The 19,623-nt window shown below is 48.6% G+C and overlaps 1 protein-coding gene across 1 annotated transcript in view; it reads right to left on the bottom strand.

Moving 5' to 3' along the window:
* The window catches only part of PCGF3 (polycomb group ring finger 3), a 98,502-nt gene extending 93,833 nt beyond the window's left edge, over nt 1-4,669 (bottom strand). Inside the window, exon 1 of the mRNA XM_085849023.1 lies at nt 3,969-4,669. The gene's annotated coding sequence lies outside the window, so the exon portion shown is untranslated. The remainder of the gene's footprint in view (nt 1-3,968) is intronic.
* Nucleotides 4,670-19,623: the final 14,954 nt, after the last annotated feature.

Raw genomic sequence — 19,623 nt, 5'->3', positions numbered from 1 at the left:
TCCTCTCACTCACCAACACTCCACATTCATCCTCTCACTCACCAACACTCCACATTCATTCTCTCACTCACCAACACTCCGCATTCATTCTCTCACTCACCAACACTCTACATTCATTCTCTCACTCACCAACACTCCACATTCTCTCACTCACCGACACTCCACATTCTCTCACTCACCGACACTCCACATTCTCTCACTCACCAACACTCCACATTCATTCTCTCACGCACCAACACTCCACATTCTCTCACCTCACCAAAACTCCACATTCTCTCACTCACCAACATTCCACATTCTCTCACTCACCAACATTCCACATTCATTCTCTCACTCACCAACACTCCACATTCATTCTCTCACTCACCAACACTCCACATTCATTCTCTCACTCACCAACACTCCACATTCATTCTCTCACTCACCAACACTCAACATTCATTCTCTCACTCACCAAAACTCCACATTCATTCTCTCACTCACCAACACTCCACATTCATTCTCTCACTCACCAACACTCCACATTCATTCTCTCACTCACCAACACTCCACATTCATTCTCTCACTCACCAACACTCCACATTCATTCTCTCACTCACCAACACTCCACATTCATTCTCTCACTCACCAACACTCCACATTCATTCTCTCACTCACCAACACTCCACATTCATTCTCTCACTCACCAACACTCCACATTCATTCTCTCACTCACCAACACTCCACATTCATTGTCTCACTCACCAACACTCCACATTCATTCTCTCACTCACCAACACTCCGCATTCATTCTCTCACTCACCAACACTCTACATTCATTCTCTCACTCACCAACACTCTACATTCATTCTCTCACTCATCAACACTCTACATTCATTCTCACTCACCAACACTCCACATTTTCTCACTCACCAACACTCCATATTCTCTCACTCACCAACACTCCATTCATTCTCTCATTCTCTCATTCATTCTCTCACTCATTCATTCCACATTCATTCTCTCACTCACCAACACTCCACATTCATTCTCTCACACACCAACACTCCACATTCATCCTCTCACTCACCAACATTCCACATTCATCCTCTCACTCACCAACACTCCACATTCATTCTCTCACTCACAAACACTCCACATTCATTCTCTCACTCACAAACATTCCACATTCATTCTCTCACTCACCAACATTCCACATTCATTCTCTCACTCACCAACATTCCACATTCATTCTCTCACTCACCAACACTCCACATTCATTCTCTCACTCACCAACACTCCACATTCATTCTCTCACTCACCAACACTCCACATTCATTCTCTCACTCACCAACACTCAACATTCATTCTCTCACTCACCAAAACGCCACAGTCATTCTCTCACTCACCAAAACTCCACATTCATTCTCTCACTCACCAATAATCCACATTCATCCTCTCACTCACCAACACTCCACATTCATCTTCTCACTCACCAACATTCCACATTCATCCTCTCACTCACCAATAATCCACATTCATTCTCTCACTCACCAACACTCCACATTCACTCTCTCACTCACCAACACTCCGCATTCATTCTCTCACTCACCAACACTCCGCATTCATTTTCTCATTCACCAACACTCCACATTCATTCTCTCACTCACAAACATTCCACATTCATTCTCTCACTCACCAACAATCCACATTCATTCTCTCACTCACCAACATTCCACATTCTCTCACTCACCAACACTCTACATTCATTCTCTCACTCCCCAACACTCGACATTCATTGTCTCACTCACCAACACTCTGCATTCATTCTCTCACTCACCAACAATCCACATTCATCCTCTCACTCACCAACACTCCACATTCATTCTCTCACTCACCAACACTCCACATTCATTCTCTCACTCACAAACATTCCACATTCATTCTCTCACTCACCAACACTCCACATTCATTCTCTCACTCACCAACACTCCACATTCTCTCACTCACCAACACTCCACATTCTCTCACTAACCAAGACTCCACATTCATTCTCTCACTCACCAACACTCTACATTCATTCTCTCACTCACCAACACGCCACATTCATTCTCTCACTCGCAAACACTCCACATTCATTCTCTCACTCACCAACACTCCACATTCATTCTCTCACTCACGAACACTCCACATTCATTCTCTCACTCACCAAAACTCCGCATTCATTCTCTCACTCACCAACACTCCGCATTCATTCTCTCACAACAACACGCCACATTCATTCTCTCACTCGCAAACACTCCACATTCATTCTCTCACTCACCAACACTCCACATTCATTATCTCACTCACCAACACTCCACATTCATTCTCTCACTCACCAACACTCTAAATTCATTCTCTCACTCAGCAAAACTCCGCATTCATTCTCTCACTCACCAACACTCCGCATTCATTCTCTCACTCACCAACACTCCACATTCATTCTCTCACTCACCAACACTCCACATTCTCTCACTCACCAACACTCCACATTCTCTCACTCACCAACACTCCACATTCTCTCACTCACCAAGACTCCACATTCATTCTCTCACTCACCAACACTCTACATTCATTCTCTCACTCACCAACACTCTACATTCATTCTCTCACCAACACGCCACATTCATTCTCTCACTCGCAAACACTCCACATTCATTCTCTCACTCACCAACACTCCACATTCATTCTCTCACTCACCAACACTCCACATTCATTCTCTCACCAACACGCCACATTCATTCTCTCACTCACCAAAACTCCACATTCATTCTCTCACTCACCAACACTCTGCATTCATTCTCTCACTCACCAACACTCTACATTCATTCTCTCACTCACCAACACTCCAATTCATTCTCTCACTCACCAACACTCCACATTCATTATCTCACTCACCAACACTCCACATTCATTCTCTCACTCACCAACACTCTAAATTCATTCTCTCACTCACCAAAACTCCGCATTCATCCTCTCACTCACCAACACTCCACATTCATCCTCTCACTCACCATCACTCCACATTCATTCTCTCACCAACATTCCACATTCATTCTCTCACTCACCAACACTCCACATTCATCCTCTCACTCACTAACACTCCACATTCATCCTCTCACTCACCAACACTCCACATTCATCCTCTCACTCACCAACACTCCACATTCATTCTCTCACTCACCAACACTCCACATTCATTCTCTCACTCACCAACACTCCACATTCATTCTCTCACTCACCAACACTCCACATTCATTCTCTCACTCACCACTCAATCAGACAGAGACCTCTAGAGACAGAGAGAGACCTCTAGAGACAGAGAGAGACCTCTAGAGACAGAGAGAGACCTCTGGAGACAGAGACAGAGACAGAGACAGAGACAGAGACAGAGACAGAGACAGAGAGCGCATGTTCCTGCATGTAAGTGTCTTTGTCGTGCATGTGCATGTGTGTGTTGTTTGTTTTGGTGTGTGTGTGTGTGTGTGTGTGTGTGTGTGTGTGTGTGTGTGTGTGTGTGTGTGTGTGTGTGTGTGTGTGTGTGTACCTGCATGTGTGGGTGTACATGTGTTCCCGAATACGTGACGTTCGTATGTGTACGTGCTTGTACCTGTGTGTGTACGTGTGTACCAGCATGTGTACGTGTACCTGCGTGTTTGTACGTGCGTCTGTACGTGCGTATGTGTGTACCTGCGTGTGTGTACACGTCCATGTGTGTGTGTGCACGTGCTTGCATGCACGTGTGCGTGTCCATGTGTTAACACTGCACGCAGAGCCAGACACTATTTAGGGCCCTGTACTCACTTCCTTCCCCCCTGTACCCTGGGCTTGCTCCCTGCACACACTCGCTCCACTCCGCTCGGCCAACGAACAACACATTGAAACGTCGCGACACTCCCTCCCTCAGCCTCCTCACTGCTCAATTTGCCCTTCAAAGCTTTCCCTACCTGTCCGCTGAAAATGTCTTCAAGGAACGTTCTTTACACACCGAACAATGGGACCAGCCAGCTTTCACGTGAACCGGCGCGATTACGTCACAAGATGTACTGACGTCATGACGCACGACTGATTAAAGCTCCAATGGTGTGGTGATATCGCCAAAGCCGCGGGTGTCCGTCCTCTGAAGTGGAACGGTTTATCGACAAACCGCTAATGGCCTTAAACAACGTCCACACCGCCTTGGAAATTAAACCAGAACTTCATGTGATTTCCTTGAGCTGGACAGAGATCGTGTTCCTCATCTGAGCGTGTCACTCTGAGCGTGTCACTCTGAACGTGTCGGGGTATGAAAACCGAGAGCGAGTGCGGACAACGTGCTTGTCTGAAACTTCCTGGCCTGACCGAAGGGGTGGTGACTGGTGAGCACGTGGCGTGTGGCGTCGTGGCTCGTCAAGGAAGGTTCATCGACGGGATATGACCATTTCCCCACCCGGAACACCACGTGGCCACCAAACCCCTTTAATAACTCGAACGTCTCCGCCTCGCCATCAGCCATGACCTCTCCTGAGGAGATCAATATCAAAACCGGCCTCTGGAAGTCGCTTGTACATTGAACATCCTCCATAGTTCAGTCATTCCTTGGAAAATTCGAACGAATCACAGTGTCCAAGACCTTTTGTCTGGTGGTCAATCGTCAATGGAGGAGTATTTCCCCCCCACGGACCGGCATCCTAGAATCACGTGTCTTGGAATCTGTATCTCCTCCAATGGGCGGACCTGATTGAACTCCTCCCATTGGCGGACCTGATTTAACTCCTCCCATGGGCGGACCTGATTTAACTCCTCCCATTGGCGGACCTGATTTAACTCCTCCCATTGGCGGACCTGATTTAACTCCTCCCATTGGCGGACCTGATTTAACTCCTCCCATTGGCGGACCTGATTTAACTCCTCCCATGGGCGGACCTGATTTAACTCCTCCCATTGGCGGACCTGATTTAACTCCTCCCATTGGCGGACCTGATTTAACTCCTCCCATGGGCGGACCTGATTTAACTCCTCCCATTGGCGGACCTGATTTAACTCCTCCCATTGGCGGACCTGATTTAACTCCTCCCATTGGCGGACCTGATTTAACTCCTCCCATTGGCGGACCTGATTTAACTCCTCCCATGGGCGGACCTGATTTAACTCCTCCCATGGGCGGACCTGATTTAACTCCTCCCATGTGTGGACCTGATTTCTTCTTTCTTGGCCATGTTCTCTGCCATTGTTCCCACTCAGACTAGGGCTTCAAGCAGGGGCTGTGCCATAATCCCAGGTCATCCCCTTTTCTTTTATAGCCCCATTAACCCTCATCCTTGTACAGAAAATCCCATATTTCTTCACACTTGTAGTTTATCAACTTTTCCTCAGGATGGAGGAAGTCAGGGGAGGAGGAAGAAGTCAGGGGAGGAGGGAATGGGAGGGGGAAGGAGTTGTGGGAGGATGCAGGAGTCCAGGGAGAAGGAGTCGTGGGAGGATGCAGGAGTCGAGGGAGAAGGGAGTGGGAGTCGGAAGGAGTCTGGGGAGGGAGTGAGAGGAGGGAGTGGGAGGAGGAAGGAGTCAGGGGAGGAGAGAGTGGGAGGAGGAAGGAGTCAGGGGAGGAGAGAGTGGGAGGAGGAAGGAGTCAGGGGAGGAGAGAGTGGGAGGAGGAAGGAGTCAGGGGAGGAGAGTGGGAGGAGGAAGGGTCAGGGAGGAGAGAGTGGGAGGAGGAAGGGGTCAGGGGAGGAGGGAGTGGGAGGAGGAGAGAGTGGGAGGAAGGAGTCAGGGGAGGAGGAAGTGGGAGGAGGAAGGGGTCAGGGGAGGAGGGAGTGGGAGGAGGAAGGGGTCGAGGGAGTGGGAGGAGGAAGGGGTCGAGGGAGTGGGAGGAGGGAGTTGGGGGAGGAGGGAATGGGAGGGGGAAGGAGTTGGAGGAAGAGGAAGCAGGAGTTGGGGAAGGATGGAGTGGGAGGAGGAAGGAGTTGGGGGTGGAGGGAGTGGGAGGAGGAGGGAGTGGTAGGAGGATGGAGTCGGGGGAGAAGGGAGTGGGAGGAGGATGAGGAAAGAGTGGGGGCGATCAATGATAGACTTGCAAATTAATTTAGACAAAATTGTACAAAGACAAACAGAAGAAGGAAAATTGATGCATTATGCCTGCGCTCCATCAACCAAATGTTCATGAAATCCAACAACAGTTTATTGTGTTGTTGAGAGCCGGGGGGTCGGGTGAAAAGACCACGAGGTGGGAGAAGCTATGTCGATTCCCACCAGACTCCCCGGAATTGTAGGCCGTCGCACACAGATAATTCCGTGACGCGGCGGTTCGCTTAACCGACCGTGGATGCCAATCACTCAACCGCATGACCTCGGGTCCTCCGTCTATGGGTTAATCGGGTTACCTAATAAATCACGTGGTTTAATTACCGGGGAAACACGCCTTTGGTACGCCTTGTCCGAACCGGATCACTCCACCGGATCGGATGCAGCCGAGCGACACTGCCAAAGACGTACCGGCTAAAAGGAACAGATCGTTGGGAATAAAGTCCCGACAAAACTTGGATTCGGACCCTGCTGGATCAATGGAAGAAAATACAAAAACGAGCAGGGAACATTCCTAACAATAATAATAATGTATTTACAAGTAGGCGGGGAAAGATATGTGGCACAGTGAAGATTTATTGTTGTGTGTAATTCAGGGATAGAAAGAAGCGTGGTGCAACAATAACAGGCAACTTACAAAAGGGGACACAGAGCAGACTTAACGTGGAAATAATAACAATAACAATGATAACAATCTTCTACAGTTTTACTTAAGCAGACAGGTGCCAGCACACACACACACACACACACACACACACACACACACACACACACACACACACACACACACCCCCCAATGAAGAGGGAGTTTTGCAACCGGGGGGAGGGTGAGGGGTGGGGTTGAGGCTATGAACTCGGTCGGTATGCGCCCGATAGCATGACGTGCCACCAATACGTTTCGGGGGGGGGGGGGATGCTCCGGGGTGCGGTACCCCACAATGGGCACGTTGCCTCGAGCCCGAGCCGCACATGTGGAGACTGTGCTCGTGAAGGAGGAGCTTGAGTGGAGAAGGGGCGGAGTCCAGTGGGTGAGGGTGGAATTCAGGGAGGTGATGGGGTCGATGTGGTGTGGGCGGAGACCGGAAGGCGGAGTCGAGGAGCAGGAGGCGGGTCGTGGCGGTGTCGACGAGGCGTGGGCGGAGACAAGGAGCAGGAAACACAGACCGACAGAACAAGAGGGACTGCCCCGACCTTTATGGGACCCGCAACTCGGGGAGAAGGGCCATGCTGAATCCAAACGTCATCACCCGAATTGGGCGCTCCGATTGGCCCCGACCCCTCACATGGCCCGCCAGTTTGGGCCGGAAACCGCCTCACTTCTTTTCTGGCAAGGCCATCCCAAACAGCGGCAATATTGCGCTCCGAACCCACGAGATGACATGAATCGCCCACACTGAAATTGGCACGCGAATCACCCTGCAAAACTCCCCGGGCGACCGGTCGAGGGTCCCACATGCCCGCTCGGGCGCTCGACCAGCATCGATCAACGTGCTCGCTCTGCGTGCGCCAACGTGGCCGGCACTGCACACTCCCCGGCTCGATCGCAACCTCACTGGCCGCAGAGACGAGAAGGCACTCACCATCCATGAAGAATCCACTGTGCCAGCGAGGACCGAAGGTACATCGCCATGGATAAATCCATGCACGTTTCACGAGCGGCGTACGTGTCTGCTTTCGAGCACATTCCATACAGTGTGCGTGGTTCCGCCATTACACACGTGGCCAGCGCTCGCGATCACACGACTCCAATAGCGTGTGCGTGGGGCGAACACCAATATGTGTCGGGTATTGAGGTGAAAAAAAGAACAACCCGCTTCGACCCGCACACTCGTATCCTGCCCAACATGGCGTGGAGTCGGCTTTATTGGCCTCCCTACGCGTCTCGTGCAGCGTGGGCGTCGTGCTGGCCGTGTTTACCGTGCCGTGAAAAACACCATTCATGCAGCCTCTTAAGAGGTATTTATTTGCATGCCTTTCTAATGCAATCAGCAATTCTCCCCAGACCATCAGAAGCTCAAGCCGACAGTCCAGCGCCAACTAGCACACCACATGACTCGCGGCAGTTTCCCCACTGCGGCACCGCACGCTCTGGCCTCCAAGGCGCACGTGGCTGATTTACTTTAGGAATAATCAGAAAAGAAGAAGAGTGGGGATGAATGAAGAAGAAAATGATTTAAGCAACCCAAGCTATTCGATAATCGCAACGCACTCCCTTGTTGTCCCGCTAAGCAAAAGGAAGGGGACTATCTACACGTATAATAATGGAATAACTGTCTTGGGACACCTATCTGTTGTATGCATGCGGTTCCGAGAACCGCAACAGTGTTCATTTAATGTGTGGAGGAAGAGAAGTGGGGAGGAGAACAATGGGCAGTTGTAGTGACATTAATATTTATTTATTAATGATGGGACAGGAGTAGGGTTGGTGCGATGAACGGTGTTCTCAGGTGAGGAATGAAATAAAACCGATCCCTATCCCCAGCTCCCAACCACTCCTGCCAATATCCATGTACAGTATCCCTCTATCCACAATGCTCTAGGTACCTATAATCTCCTGTTTTTCCTTCTATATCTTTCCAGGAAGAACATTCCATGGATTATCGAGAAGGGCACTCGGTAGAGTAAATACCTCCGCCATGTTATGCCTGATCCACGAGAACATATCGGGCCCAATACATTTTTGAAATATCATGCTATACAGTACTCCATCAGTTTTGGCCCTCTCTCTCAATGGTGAAGAATCACATTAAAAAATTATCAGATCCAGATCCAGATTCGGATCTTCACCAAAACTGAATCAATTCTTTCTTGTCAAACACCTAACATGTCCACAAAGTTTCGTCCGAATCCGTCCACAACTTTTTAAGATGTCCTCCACACAAACAGACAAACAATAAGACGTCATGAAGTGCACGGTACAAACAAAATCAATAAAACAAATTTGACCTCAAAAATAATTGGTGGTTGAATTCAATGACCAAATGTGCAACTCCTCGTCAAATTTCAAGTGAATCGGATGAAAATTGACAATTTTATAATTTCGGCCTATGTTGACCTTTTGACCGATGTGGACCTACAATATAATTGGCTCATTGAATTCAGTGACCTGAAATATAAATCCTCTTCAAATTTGAAGTCAATCGGATGAAAATTGAGGTTTTAGAAATCTCACCAAAGTTGTTGACCTTTGGCCGATGTTGACCTTTTGACCTCAAAAACAATAGGATTGATTCTTCCTTGTGACAAACTCTACCATGTGGTGAAGTTTTGTGAAGATCGGTTGAAAGTTGTGACCTGTAGGGGACAAATAGGCAAACGGACAAGCAGACAGACAGACAGACAGACAGACAGACAGACAAAATAACAAAATCGACAAACCAACATACTTGACAAATCTTCGATTTTGCAAGTAACAAACAGACAGAAAGGGGTGAAAACATAATCTCCTTCACCTTCGGTGGTGGAGGTAATAACTCTCTCACTCTGAGTGAAAGACCCTTGCCTCACCACCATCCTAACTCTCTTATTTGCTCTGAAACTGTGCCCCTTTATCCTGTCATCATCCATTCTGCTAAAAAAAAAATCATTTAAAAAAACTCCTGCATCTATTTGATCTCTACCCTTTATTATCTTAAACATCTCTATCAGATCCCCTCTTAATCACCTCCTCAATAATCCCTCACATAAGTAGTCCTGTCTCCTCAAAGCTCTCCTGTGTCCTCAAACCCACTCCTCAAAGCTCGGCCTGGAATCCATCTAGCTAGTCTCGGGAGGCACAGAATCCATCTAGCTCGTCCAGCTAAGCCCGGAATGCATCAAGCTCGTCTCGCTAGGTGCAGACTCCATCTTTATAGCTCATCTAGCTAGGCTCAGAATCCATTTAGCTAGGCTCAGAATCCATCTAGCTCATCTAGCTCGGTTCAGAATCCATATAGCTAGGCTCAGAATCCATCCAGCTGGACTAACCAGGCGCAAAATCCATCTTTCTAGACCAGCCAGGTGCAGAATCCATCTATATAGCGAGTCTAGCTAGGCCCAGAATCCATCCAGCTTGTCTCACTAAGTCCGGAATCCATCTAGCTAGTCCAGCTAAGCCTGGATGAAATCCATCTAGCTCATCTCACGAGGTGCAGACTCCATCTTTATAGCTCGTCTAGCTTGGCCCAGAATCCATCTAGCTCGGCTCAGAATCCATATAGCTGGACTAGACAGGCGCAAAATCCATCTAGCTAGACTAGCCAGGTGCAGAATCCATCTATATAGCTAGTCCAGCTAGGCTCAGAATCCATCTAGCTCGTCTCGCTAGGTGCAGACTCCATCTTTATAGCTGATCTCGCGAGGCTCAGAATCCATCTAGCTCATCGAGCTCGGTTCAGAATCCACATAGCTCAGCTCAGAATCCATCTAGTTGGACTAGCCAAGCGCAAAATCCATCTAGCTAGTCTCGCCAGGTGTTGAGTCCGTCTATATAACTAGTCATGCTAGGCCCAGAATCCATCAAGCTCGTCCAGCTAAGCCCCGAATCCATCTAGCTCGTCCAGCTAAGCCCCGAATCCATCGAGCTCATCTCGCTAGGTGCAGACTCCATCTTTATAGCTCATCTAGCTAGGCTCAGAATCCATATAGCTCGGCTCAGAATCCATATAGCTTGACTCAGAATCCATCTAGCTCATCTAGCTCGGTTCAGAATCCATCTAGCTCATATAACTAGGCTCAGAATCCATCTAGCTGGACTAGCCAGGCGCAAAATCCATTTTGCTGGACTAGCCAGGTGCAGACTCCATCTATATAACTAGTCTAAATTGGCCCAGAATCCATCTCCCTTGGCTCAGAATCCATCTAGCTAGTCTAAATTGGCCCAGAATCTATCTTGCTTGACGAGCCAGGTGCAGACTCCATCTATATAGCTAGTCTAAGTTGGCCCAGAATCCATCTTGCTGGACTAGCCAGGTGCAGACTCCATCTATATAGCTAGTCTAAATTGGCCCAGAATTTATCTTGCTAGACTAGCCAGATGCAGACTCCATCTATATAGCTAGTCCAGCTTGGCCCAGAATCCATCTCGCTGGACTAGCCAGGTGCAGACTCCAACTATATAGCTGGTCTAAATTGGCCCAGAATCCATCTTGCTAGACTAGCCAGGTGCAGACTCCATCTATATAGGTAGTCTAAATTGGCCCAGAATCCATCTTGCTAGACTAGCCAGGTGCAGACTCCATCTATATAGCTAGTCCAGCTTGGCCCAGAATCCATCTCGCTGGACTAGCCAGGTGCAGACTCCAACTATATAGCTGGTCTAAATTGGCCCAGAATCCATCTTGCTAGACTAGCCAGGTGCAGACTCCATCTATATAGCTAGTCCAGCTTGGCCCAGAATCCATCTCGCTGGACTAGCCAGGTGCAGACTCCAACTATATAGCTGGTCTAAATTGCCCCAGAATCCATCTTGCTAGACTAGCCAGGTGCAGACTCCATCTATATAGCTAGTCCAGCTTGGCCCAGAATCCATCTCGCTCGGCTCGGAATCCATTTCGTTGCTCGACTATGGTACGCTGAATCCTCACAATGTCCTTACTCAGATGTAGCGACCAAAATTTTTTCAATATTCTAGATGAGGCCCTCACTATATTCTTATACAGAGTAAAAACCTCCTCTTTTATTTTAGAATTTATCTGCTGATGAATGCAACCTAAAACCTCAAACCTCATTACCTTTACTTATAGCTGTCTGTGCTGTGGGGTCTGTTTACCCCTGCATCCATTACCACCTTCAGATCAGTCTGTGACACGATCCAAGACTGTCTCTTGACTTGTACAGTGTCCCAAAATGAGAGTAGTGATGTCTGTTTGCTCGCTACCCTTGAACAATTTAATTTCCATTTGTAAAGTACAGTTCAACAATTGCAGCACTTTCTTAATCTGTCTGTCCATTCCTGATAAATCTTCAGGGATAGACCATCAATCTGGAAAGAAAGAAAAAAATCACGTTTTTTAGGCATTTACAAAATCAAAATCATGACACCACCTTTGGGACGAGCTGGACAACTCTGACTCTCTTTCTCCATCTCTCTCTGAAAGAACCGTCTGGCTAACCCACCCATTGACTTTGTTAACAATCCTCTAAAAGAAGTTCAGTAGTTGCTCAAACTCTTGGATCTCACCATCAGCCATGATCTTTCCTTGGCAAACCATATTTCTAAGTTGGCCTCCAAAGACACTCCATCGTGCAGTCTTTCCTCTGCAAATCCGAACTTCGAACGTTCATCGCCTTTTGTTTTTTTGTATACATTGTCGTGGCTCGTATAAGAGCGAACACACAGAAAGTATAACAAAGGGAGCAGGAGACACGAGGGGCTCTGGTGGGAAGCACAAAACTGCATCAGCGACACAGTCGCGCTTCAAGAAATGATAGCTACCCTGGCAGTTAAGCTGCCATACGACCACCAGATGAACCGATTGGAGCAGATGAAGTACAGCAGACATTTTCTGGGAAATTGGTCAAAATCAAATGCAGAAGAGATGGAGTACCGTTGGCTAAGATCCGGGTTGGGAAATTGACCGATTGTATCAGTCCCAATTGTGCTGTGTCACGTGATTGAGTTTTCGTATATCATGCCTCGCCCGCTCGGGGTGGCAGCAGTGTGCTTCTGGTCGCGCAATAAAGCGGAGTAGATGGTGGCCCGCGTGCTTCTTGCGTCCCACTGCACCTCGTACACTCTAGTTGGCTGACGAGGATGGTTGCATATGGACTTATGCCCGTTTTCGACGGGGACGACTTCAAATTGTTTTCGGAGCAATTGGAATGCTATTTCCACGCGAACGATGTGGTCAACGAGAGCAAGCAGAAGTCGATCTTGCTCGCTTCGCTTTCGCCGGAGCATTATCGGCTGCTGGGTGATTTAGTGGCACCGAACAGGGCCCGGGATGACGAGCTATCGTTTCGGGACATTGTGGAGAAATTGAAAGCACACATGGCGCCGGAGAAGTCATTGCAGCTCGCTCGATTCCAGTTCGATCGCCTCTCGAAAGGGGCAGAGGAACGCGTCGCTGAGTTCGTTGCGCGGATTAAGCATTCTTCCGTGGCCTGCAAGTTCACGGCGGGGGAGCGGCCAGCTCGGCTCAGAGATCGTTTTATTGCTGGTTTACGAGATGCGAAGATGGTTTCAGCGGTTTTACGGCTGAAGGATGACGCCATTACATTCGACTCGGCGGTCAGCACGGCTACGGCGGTCGAGCAGACTCGCGGGGATGTTCGAGCCATCACCGGCCACGCGGGGTCGCGAGCACCCCGGGACGCGCGCACGACCTTCGATGCGGGTCGGACGTCGCCACGCGGCCGCGCGTGCGGCGGGGTGACCCCGCGGACATGCTTGGGATGTGGAGGTCGACACCTGCGCCGTGCATGCCCGTGTAAAGGCACCGTGTGTTTGAATTGTCACAAGGTGGGTCATTTGGCGCGTGTGTGCCGTGGGGCGACGGCCACCGTTAAGGTCATGGACGGCGATGTGCGAGGCGACGGGGCGGAACCAGCGGCCGTTGTTGAGCCTGTTTTCAATTGGCCCGGTGACGGCTCGCCCGATGACGGTGGAAGTCGAAGTGAACGAAACGCCGATCACGTTCCAGGTCGATACGGGAGCAGCGGTGTCGCTCATCGGCGAACAGACCACGCGTAGACTCAACGGCTTGAGGCTTATCAGGTCGAACCTCACGCTGTTCACGTACACCCGCGAAAAGATAACGCCAGTCGGGATGGCAGACGTGTCTGTGCGGTACCAAGGCCAGGTCGCCACGCTTCGGGTGTACGTCGTGCGGGGGAGCGGGCCGTCTCTCCTCGGCCGAGATTGGATGGCCCGCATCAGGCTAGACTGGGCCGCAGTTCACCTTGTGCAACCCGTGCCGAGCCAGTGGGAGGATCAGTTGGAGGAGATTCTTCAAAGACATCAGGGGTTGTTTAGCGACGACCTTGGGAAACTCAAGGGCATGGAGGCAAAGCTCTTCTTGAAGGAGGGGGTGGTTCCTCGGTTTTGTAAACCGCGTCCGGTGCCGTATGCCCTGCGGGACAAGGTCAAGGGTGAACTGGATAGGCTGGAGGCCTGTGGAGTGATCGAACGGGTGTCGTACTCAGATTGGGCCACCCCGGTTGTCACGGTGCTGAAACGGAATGGAGACGTCCGATTGTGCGGGGACTTCAAATCCACGGTTAACCCGGGGCTCAGCGTGGAGCAATATCCACTGCCGTCAATCGATGAAATATATGCGCGATTGGCGGGGAGTCAATACTTCACGAAGCTAGACCTGCGTGATGCATATTTTCACCTGCCGATGGATCTCGGGAGTAGCGAGCTTTTGACAATCAACACGTGTCAAGGACTCTATCGATATACCCGACTCTGTTTTGGGATTGCTTCGGCCCCAGCTTTGTGGCAGAAAGCCATGGATCAGGTTTGCATTGGCCTGCCCGCTCAGACCTACCTGGACGATGTGCTCATTGCGGGGAAAACGGCGGACGAGCATCTTGCGAACATTACCCAAGTGATGACAAAGCTAGAAGCGTGGGCTAACAAAGCTAATCCATTGTGCTTTGCACGCGTGGGTTCGAATCCCATCCTCGTCACCAACTAGAGTGTACGAGGTGCAGTGGGACGCAAGAAGCACGCGGGCCACCATCTACTCCGCTTTATTGCGCGACCAGAAGCACACTGCTGCCACCCCTGTGGGAAGCACAAAACACCAGACACGAGGGGCTCTGGTGGGAAGCACAAAACTGCATCAGCGACACAGTCGTGCTTCAAGAATGATAGCTACCCTGGCAGTTAAGCTGCCATACGACCACCAGATGAACCGATTGGAGCAGATGAAGTACAGCAGACATTTTCTGGGAAATTGGTCAAAATCAAATGCAGAAGAGATGGAGTACCGTTGGCTAAGATCCGGGTTGGGAAATTGACAGATTGTGTCAGTCCCAATGAGTCACAAAAGTCTTTTGCTGAAGTGCCATGGCAGTTGAGAGAGGTACCCACACCCAGCCAACGAGCATGATGGTAAATTGAAGTCACCACATATGAGGAAGAGAGAGTTGGGATGAGTGGATCGAAGTTGGTCCATGTTTTCGGTGAGCAAGATGCAAATGGAGTCATTACTGTTTGGTGGACGGCACAACACATGTAAACAAGAGGTGGGAGGGGAGGGGAAGTCAGAGGCAGAGGTATTCCTGGGGGTGTGTGAGTGAGGCAGTGCATGGAGAGTGATGAATAGTCTTTGATAAAGAGAGCAACTCCTCCACTAAGACGAGGCTCAGGTCCAGCTCATCGCAGGTCTATCATACCGAAGGAGGGAGTAACCAGGGAGAGAAACTAAGGAGTTGTAGATGTCTTGAAGGAGGAAAGTTTCTGTTGAGGAGATTATGTCTGGTTGTCAGTGGCAACCTGTATGGAAAAATCAGTCAGGTTCGAGTGAAGGCCCCGGATATTTGAGGTCCACACTATCAAGGAAGAGGGAGGGAGGAGGCTTTGGGTGCAGAGGAGGGTAGGGTAGGATGAGGGAGGAGAGGTGGAAGTAGTGAGAGTTGTTGACAGTGTGCAGGAGATTGCAGAAGACCTAGGGGAGAGGGTCAGATGGGGAGGAAGACAAAGGGCTAGGTGGTAAAGGGATGAGTTGCAGTGGGGAGTAATGAGAGAGGACAAAGGGAAGTGGGAGATTGGAGGAGGTGGAGAAATGAGATGGAAGAGAGAGGGTGGTGGAAGAAGGCAGCTTTGTGGATACGACGGGGTGCAGCTTTGAGAAGGTGGAAAGAGTGTGGAGATTTGAAGGGGAGGGGCAAGGGGGGAGAATTGAGGGAAAAGTGTCAGGGGGGAGAATTGAGGGAGAAGGGTTAGGAGGGAGCTTTTGAGAAGGGTGAGAGGGAAGCTTGGAGGGGAAGAGATGAAGGAAAGGGGAGACGATTCAAGCAGGTGGCCATGTGGGAGGTGGGAGAAGGGAAAGGTGGTGAGAGAGGAAGGATGAGACTGGGTAGTGGGATTGTAAAGATGAGAGCGGGTGGGGTGGGGGGGAACCAAAATTGAGGAGGTGGGAAAAGGGGAGGTGTGATGAGATTTGAGGGGGTAGGAAGAGTAGGAAGCAGTTTTGAGAATGGAGAGTGATGGGGGGGATTAGAAAGGGAGGGCTGAGGGGAAATATTTGAAGGGGAGGGGTGATGGGACATTTGGGGGAGAAGGGTGAGAGGGGAGAATTGAGGAGAAGGATGAGGGGCAGGAATTGATGGAGAAAGGTGTGTGTGTGGGGGGGGGGTGGAGCTTTTGATAAAGGTGAGGGGGAAGCTTGGGGGGGAGGAAGAGAGTGATGTTTGACTTCAAGAGGGGGGAGGTGGCTGAATTGAGATGGAGGGATGAGAGTGAAGCTTTGAGAGGGAGCAGAGACGATGAGAGCAGGCACGGTCATGGGAGAAGAGGGAGAGGGGAGGGTGGGGAGAAGGGAAGGATGAGACTGGGTAGAGGTATTGTAAAACTGGGAGCAGGTGCGGGGATGAACAGGATTTAGGGGGGAGAGGGGGGGTGTGATGAGAGGAAAAAGAGAGCATGTTTGAGATATTGAGGGATGTAAAATGAATGAGAAAGTGAGATACTTGTTCGGTTGGAACGAAGCCCACGGATATTTGAAAACCAGAGTTTGGGAAACCAGAGGGGGAGCTATTAGTCAAGCAGAGGAGTGAAGGTAGAATGGGGGCAAGATGGGAGGAGTAAGGAGGAGGTATAACAGTGGAGGACTTAGGAGGAGGTAGATTTAATGAAGTCGGATGAATTTAGACTGGAGTTGGAAAAAAATAATGAATGGAAGACGAACAAGCATTGCAAAGTGTGATTTTAAAAATTTGTAGGTCAGACATTCTTTTAAATATATTAGAAGATGGATGAAGTGCAGAAGAATTGAGAATGAAGGAAGGAAGCAATCTCTACTCATGGCTCACGGACTTCCTCTCCTTTGACAGTCAACGTGTGGCTCTTAATGGAGTTCTCTCATCCCCTCTTCCTGTTCAGGCTGGAGTTCCTCAATGTCGCGTTCTGGGCCCTGTTCTTTTTCTGGTTTTCATAAATGATCTCTCAGACTCTGGAAAATCCTCTTTATCTCTTTGCTGATGACTCCACCCTCTGCCGTACCATCGGTCATCCCTCTGATGGCATGCAGCAGCCTCTTCGAACTCTGCAGACATGGATAAAATCACAAGCTGGTCAAACACTTGAAATACGTCTTTCAATCCTGACAAATCTCCTACTCTCACCATGTCTCTCTGAAAATACCGTCTGGAGCCCCCCCCCCACACTCAATCTACTTTCTCAACAATCCCCTTGAAGACGTCCTTTCATTCAAGCTTCTGTGTCACTGTCTGCCAGAATCTTTCCTGTGAAAGCCACATCTCCAAGCTGGCCTCCAAAGCCAGTCGCTGATTGGGCATCCTTCGTCCTTCCTTGGCAGACCTGAGGTTCTAACCACTTACAAAGCTTTCATCCACAGCCTGATGGAGTACTACTCTCCCCTTTGGGGTGGTGCTCCTGCCTCACACCTATCTTGACGTCGCGCTGTGGAAACCTAGGCATTTAGTATCATTGGTATCTCCCACGATGCAGCTGAGTCTTTGGATCTTTCACTCTCTCACCGGAGACAGGTCGGTGGTCTTTCTGACTTCTACAATCTCTTCTCCGGCCTTGCCACCCCCTGCTCTGTCTGTGATCTGCCCCCCCCCCCATGTTTCCGCAGGGCACTCAATGTCCACCAAAAATCCCCTTCTGGTGAAACTGTCAAAATCAAGAATCACTGCTCACCTTAACTCTTTCATTCCTCTTTTTCCCCACCTCTGGAACAAACTCCTAAACTCTCTTAAATCCCAGTCCTCCCTCCAGGTCTTCAAAGCAGCTGTTCAACAGTATCTCATGTCTTCCCCTATCCAAAATTTTTATCTTTTCTACCCCCATTAATCCACCCCAAATCCACCTTCAAATTCCCTGTGTTCCTTCTGAAAGTCCCTGTAGTACCATCTTGTTTTCCCAATACCTCTCTCGTCCACAGATATCCTATTGTCTTTGTTCCCCACTATTTTATGCTTCCCTCTCCCACCTCTCTTGTCTCCTGCCTTGTTATACGTTTCTGTGTATTAGCTCTGACACAAGCGTCGACTTGGTATTCAAAAAAATAATAAGAAGAAGAAGAGCACAACAGAGAGTGGAAGTCAAAACATTTTAAGAGGCCAATTTATTTTTATTTTTTGAGATTAGGGAAGAGGTGGGGAGTGGCAGAGTAAAGTAAGTTTGAAGAAAAAAAATTGTGAAGGTGAATGGTGAATACCTTCACGTCAAAGTGGGATTGGAAATGTCGAAGGTAAAGAAAAAGGAAGAGGATGTTTTTCGAGTTTTTTTAATCCTGAAAAAAATAGACCGGAGTGAACACAGTCGTGGTAAAAAGATTGGCCTTTAAAACCCTTCTTAAAACAGCTTCAAACTCACATGTTATTGTTACAATTGACAAAGCAAATAATAAGATTGCATTTGTGTGCAAAACATTCCACATTCAAACACTTTTGGAAGACTTGGCCTTACAGACTGGACTCTCAAAGACCTACAAAATAAGTAACGATAATAAAATAGACTTTATACAACAACATGTAAAATCACTCAAAAGCAAGAAGACTGTTCGTTCCAGATAAATACCATAAATTACCATTCATACACTGGATCCCAAAAATTGCACAAAACCCCTTGTAAGGTGAGGTTCATCATCGCAAGTAGACAATGCAGTTTGAAACCATTGTCAGGTAGTATACTACAGGGGTGATGAAACAAATTTATATATGTTTGAAAAACGACCATGAAAAGGTGAGGTTTTTATTCTGGTATTTAAAAATTCCGCATCATTGATCATTCTAAACCTGTAATCGACAGTATCCACAACATCAATACCATGGGTAAGGCTAAATGTCTATCAACTTGTGATTTTCTGCATTCTTCACAAACATTCCACATGACAAGCTTGTAACCGCATTGGACAGAGCGGAAGATAAAGCATTAGCATGAGGTAATAAAGTATACATCAAAGTCTATCAAAAACGAGCAAACTGGTCTGTAAAGGGAAATCAATATTGATGGAGTTTTTCAAAAAATAAACTAAAATAAAGTGTTCGATTTCTCAACAACAACAGTTTCTTTACATTTGGCAACAAGAGACTTCACCAGACAGTGGGGATACCCGTGGGTTCAGATCTGGCTCCTTTATTTGCACATGTATGAGTCTGATTGGTTCCACAACACGTGCAGGAATGAACTAACAACTGCACGGAAGGTGTGGAAACATCTTTCGATTCATTGATGATTTACTCACAATTAATGATGGGTTTGTGTTCGATCAGCTTCATGATGACGTATATACAAAATAACTCAAATTAAAAAAGGGAAACCAAACTCACACTTCAGCAGTTTCTGATTTGGAATGACAAATTGATATCAATAATAATAGATTTCACACCAAATTATTTGGTAAATGAGATGTTTTTCCATTC

This window comes from Eptatretus burgeri, chromosome 12 (genome assembly GCF_056783735.1).
Source record: "Eptatretus burgeri isolate ZD-2024b chromosome 12, Ebu_testis_v1, whole genome shotgun sequence".
In the NCBI taxonomy this organism is placed as follows: Eukaryota; Metazoa; Chordata; class Myxini; order Myxiniformes; family Myxinidae; genus Eptatretus; species Eptatretus burgeri.
The sequence above is the reverse complement of the archived record's forward strand: the minus strand, read 5'-3'. Positions and strand labels throughout refer to the sequence as shown.